Source organism: Somniosus microcephalus, chromosome 10, assembly GCF_052327205.1.
Source record: "Somniosus microcephalus isolate GS21.2 chromosome 10, FLI_Smic_1.0, whole genome shotgun sequence".
NCBI lineage: Eukaryota > Metazoa > Chordata > Chondrichthyes > Squaliformes > Somniosidae > Somniosus > Somniosus microcephalus.
Window position 1 is genome coordinate 119,365,474 of NC_140996.1, and position 5,317 is coordinate 119,370,790.

At 41.9% G+C, this 5,317-nt stretch overlaps 1 pseudogene; it reads right to left on the bottom strand.

Annotated features, from left to right (window-relative positions):
- Positions 1–3,532: 3,532 nt before the first annotated feature.
- Positions 3,533–4,980, bottom strand: LOC147111659 (uncharacterized; annotated as a pseudogene).
- Positions 4,981–5,317: the final 337 nt, after the last annotated feature.

Below are 5,317 nucleotides of genomic sequence, written 5' to 3' on the forward strand. Positions count from 1 at the left end.
GGATGTGGTGTATTTGGACTTTCAGAAGGCTTTCGATAAGGTCCCACATAAGAGGTTAGCGTGCAAAATTAAGGCACATGGGATTGGGGGCAAGGTATTGACTTGGATAGAGAACTGGTTGGCGGACAGAAAGCAAAGAGTTGGAATAAACGGGTCGTTTTCTGAGTGGTAGGCAGTGACTAGTGGGGTACCGCAAGGATCGGTCCTAGGACCCCAGCTGTTCACAATATATATTAATGATCTGGACGAGGGAATTGGATGTAATATCTCCAAATTTGCAGACGACACAAAGCTGGGTGGGAGGGTAAGCTGTGAGGAGGATGTCGTGAAACTCCAGTACGATTTGGACAGGTTGGGTGATTGGGCAGAAACATGGCAAATGCACTATAATGTGGATAAATGTGAGGTTATCCACTTTGGTGGCAAAAACAGGAAGGCAGATTATTATTTGAATGGCAATAGATTGGGAGAAGGGGAAGTGCAAAGAGACCTGGGTGTTCTTGTGCACCAGTCGCTGAAGGTAAGCATGCAGGTGCAGCAGGCAGTTAAGAAGGCAAATGGTATGTTGGCCTTCTTAGCAAGAGGGTTCGAGTACAGGAACAAGGATGTCTTGCTACAGTTGTACAGGGCCTTGGTGAGACCGCATCTTGAGTATTGTGTGCAGTTTTGGTCGCCTTACCTGAGAAAGGACGTTCTTGCCATGGAAGGAGTGCAGCGAAGATTCACCAGGCTGATACCTGGGATGGCAGGAATGATGTATGAGGAGAGATTGTGTCGATTGGGCTTATACTCACTGGAGTTTAGAAGATTTAGAGGGGATCTCATCGAAACCTATAAATTTCTGTCAGGCCTGGACAGACTAGATGCAGGAAGGATGTTTATGATGGCCGGGGAGTCCAGAACCAGGGGTCATAGTCTAAGGATAAGGGGTAAGCCATTTAGGACTGAAATGAGGAGGAATTTCTTCACCCAGAGAGTGGTGAACCTGTGGCATTCTCTGCCACAGAGGGCGGTGGAGGCCAGTTCATTAAATATATTCAAGAAGGAGTTGGATATATTTCTTAAGGCTAAAGGGATCAAGGGATATGGGGAGAAGGCAGGGACAGGGTACTGAATTTGGATGATCAGCCATGATCTCATTGAATGGCGGAGCAGGCTCAAAGGGCCGAATGGCCTACTCCTGCTCCTATCTTCTATGTTTCTATGTTTCTATGTCTACACTGTCAATCCCCTTCAGAATCTTGTATGTTTCAATGAGGTCATTCTTCTAAACTCCAGAGAGTATAGGCCCATTCTACACAATCTCTCATCATAGGACAACCCTCTCATCCCAGGAATCAATCTAGTGAACCTGCGTTGCACCGCCTCCAAGACAAGTGTATCCTTCCTTAGATAAGGAGACCAAAACTGTGCACAGTACTCCAGGTGTGGTCTCACCAAGGCCCTGTACACAATTGTAGCAAGACTTCCTTACTCTTATACTCCAACCCCCTTGCAATAAAGGCCAAATGCAAGAAGAGGAAACATCAAAAGTGACAGGTATGGTTTTAAGTGCCTTAGGGGCTACGATGAATTTTGAATCTTCAGGTTTGCATATTATTCATGATGTTGATGTAGCGTAGAGAAGAAAGAGCAAGGACAAAGATCTATCACTACCATAATATGAGATGGGGTTGTTAGATCCCACACGACATGCCACAAATCCTATCTGTAGTTTCAGAGCTGCTCACTGGACAGAACTCCATGACAAATACATTCATACCATTGTGAACTCGCAGTGCAGCTAAATTGGGATCTTATCTTGCTGATGCAGCAGCTTCCCAATGTGCAATCAATGGATTTAGGCTGCTATTGATTAGGTGATCAAGCTATACTTGACCATGGCATCCTTTAATAGTTATAGCCCTTCTAACAACTTGAACTGTGATGGAGCAGTAAGGGAAGAAAATTAGAAAAAGGAATTGATTTGCCAAAGTGTAGCGGTAGTTCGGAAGAAAGAAATTATTAAATTGAAGAGTCAGAGAGACACACAGATTGTTAAAAAAAAAGTCTGGTAACTACTACAGGATATCTTAGAGAAAGAAAGACTTGCATTTATATAGCGCCTTTCACGACCACCGGATGTCTCAAAGCACTTTATAGTCAATGAAGTGTAGTCACTGTTGTAATGTGGGAAACACGGCAGCATTATGCACACAGCAAGTTCCCACAAACAGCAATGTGATAATGACCAGATCATCTGTTTTTGTTATGTTGGTTGAGGGATAAGTATTGGCCAGAACATCGGGGATAACTCCCCTGCTCTTCTTCGAAATAGTACCATGGGATCTTTTACGTCCACCTGAGAGAGCAGACGGGGCCTCGGTTTAACGTCTCATCCGAAAGGCAGCACCTCCGACAGTGCAGCACTCCCTCAGCACTGTGCTGGAGTGTCAAGCCTAGCTTTATGTGCTCAAGTCCCTGGAGTGGGACTCTGAACCCACAACCTGACTCAGAAGTGAGTGTGCTACCAACTGAGCCACAGCTGACACATAGAGGGGTGTACACGAAAGGTGGCTGTAATACTATCACAGGCAATACAAGAAGACCTATATCTACTTATATGGAAGATAATGGTTGATGAATAAATGTTGGTCAAGGCACTGGGAGAACTCGTTGCTCTTCTTCAAATAAGAATCTTTTACGTTCGCCTGAGAGAACAGACCGGGCCTCGGTTTAACATCTCATACGAAAGACACTCCAACAGTGCAGCACTCCTTCAGTACTTCGCTAAACTGTCAGCATAGATTATGTGCTCAAGTCCTGAAGCGGCACTTAAATATGTGACATTCTGAATCGGGAGTGCTATCACCTTCTCCTCAGTACTTCTGGTCAGACCTCTGCATATGTAACAAATGCAGAATTATAAAGAAAGTAAGGCTAACTATCTTGTGGCATTATTTTTACTCTTAAAATGAAGCACCCCTTAAATGACTCTAAGTCCATCCAGCTGTTTGGGGGTATAGGCAGCATTCCTAATCTGGAGCCTCTGATGGGGCCCCGTTGTGGAGGTTGGTAGTCCTCATCTTAGTGGGCATATTCCAAATTTATGTTGGGTCCCACTGAGGTTTGGAAGAGTGGGAATTCCCAATGTAGAGTCCCTACCCTGCACCCTCTGATGCTGGAGACCACATTTGGGGCAGTTGAAGGTTCTGTCCCAGCAAAGGCCTCCCAGAAACTCCCAGGTTTAGAGTTACAGTAGGAGTGCACCAGAAGGCCTATGCAAATTTGGGACCAGCTGTCAACTATTAGTAATGAAATGATTTTATTTATGTTAGAATTTAATATACTCTTTTTGAGAAGATATGCATCTGACATATTTCTGCTGACAGGTTGTGGCCACTGGTTGGATGGTTTATGCTTACAATGTGAAACAGCCTATCCACATCATACATCTAAATTTACACAGCAAATAGAACATATACCAATTTTGGTTAATTAGTTACGCTTAGTATCTTCAATTAAATATGGTTTTGGTGGCAATTATACCTATTTACAAAATGTTACCATCTGACAAAAACATCAGCCTATACAATACCTTCATAGTCTTCAATTGTTGTAAACAGAGAATCCTCATGTGACAAAACTTGTTGACATCCAGGATTATGGGGTGTGGAGCTTCGTGAAGACCTTTCATCATGTCTACGACTGTGAGAAGTTTCTCTTGTTGACCTTGGGCTTTCTGGTCTGTCACAATGTGAGGAGTAAGAGTAAGATTTCTCTTTTTGGTCTGTGTCTGAACCGCAGGTCAATATAACTGCGTTTTGCAGTTCTTCAGTTGGGCTAACAAAAAGAATGCTTTGGCTACATAACTCAGATTTTCTCCCTTCTTCTTTATTTTTAAATGTTCTTGGTTTCTGAAAATCTTGCTTGGAAAATTTAGCCTTTGACTTTACCAAAGTCTCACCTGGTTTTGTTTGATTTGAATACCGACTTTGAAAAGTTTTCCTGCACTTTTTCTTCACAACATGAGTTCTGGAAGTATGATATGATGTATTGAGGTTTTCATAATAAGCACCATGGAGTTCCTCATCAGAAACGCTCAAGTGATTTCCATCATCAGGATCTTCAGATGTAATAATTATTCTTTCTTGCAAGGTACCACAAAGTCCTGTAGGTGATGGCTGTGCACAAATTATTTCTGATAGATCAACTTGCACTTTTTCTTCTTCATTCTGATTTTTAACAATAGCACCACCTGCAATTATTTTAACATTTCCATGTTCTTCATCTTGCTGAATATGATTGTTTGTTTCCTCAGTCAATTGTTCTGAACAGGATATATTATTCCCAATGTATCTTGCATTTTTTGATAAGATTTCTTCACAATCTACGTAAGGAACAGGACGTGGCAATAAAGCAGAACCCATATTTTGTTTCAGATAAATGTTGAACTCCTCTTGCACAGTCATGGGGGATGAAGGCAGGTTTGCTCCTATTATTGCTGGACCTAAAGACACTCCCACAACAGTCGCTGGTTTATATGTCAAATCAGCCAATTTCTGATCTGATGTCCAAGTTGAAGAACCCACGGTTTTCATAGATTTTGGCCTATAACTGGGTGATGCTATGGAACAATCTACCTCAAGACAATCATCACTCCATTTGCTCTTTAAGTTTTGTTTTTTGAATCTTCTATAAGGGGTATTCAGCTTCAGCAAACTTTTACTTGTGGCTGAGTAGGAGCATTTATCCACTGATTGCAGTTCCAAAGATTGCTTTGCCACATCTACATCAACTTTATCTTTAGACTCCAGTTTTGGATCGACAGAGAGTTCTTCCATACTATTTACACTGCTGCTTTCCTTACCATCTTTACAGTTTGTTAAAGAAATTGTGCTTGCCCATAACTTCTGTTCAGCAGGTAAAACTATCAATTTTGCTCGGTTCAGATCTATTCAATCCTGTTGTACTTCCTTCTCCAGTTTCTAACAGTTGCATGAAATCCTTTACTGGGTATAAAACTATTCAAAGAGCCCTGAATAATATTGGGAAGACCCTGTCTGTGATTTATGATCCAGTTGTTTGTAGTTATTTCCAATGCTTCCTTATATTCCTCACTTAGGAATATTAGCTCATTTACAGAAACAGCAATACCAACATCGGGACACTAGCTAAAATGGTATAGAATCCGTTTTGGAGGAGATGGAATGAATGTGTCCATTGATCTTTGGATATGCAATGGTATGCCCCACTGGTGCTGAAATCTTTTCGTTGTAATGTGCCATTCTAGAATGTCAATGGTTTCATTAGACTCGAAGGCTAATTCCATACCTAT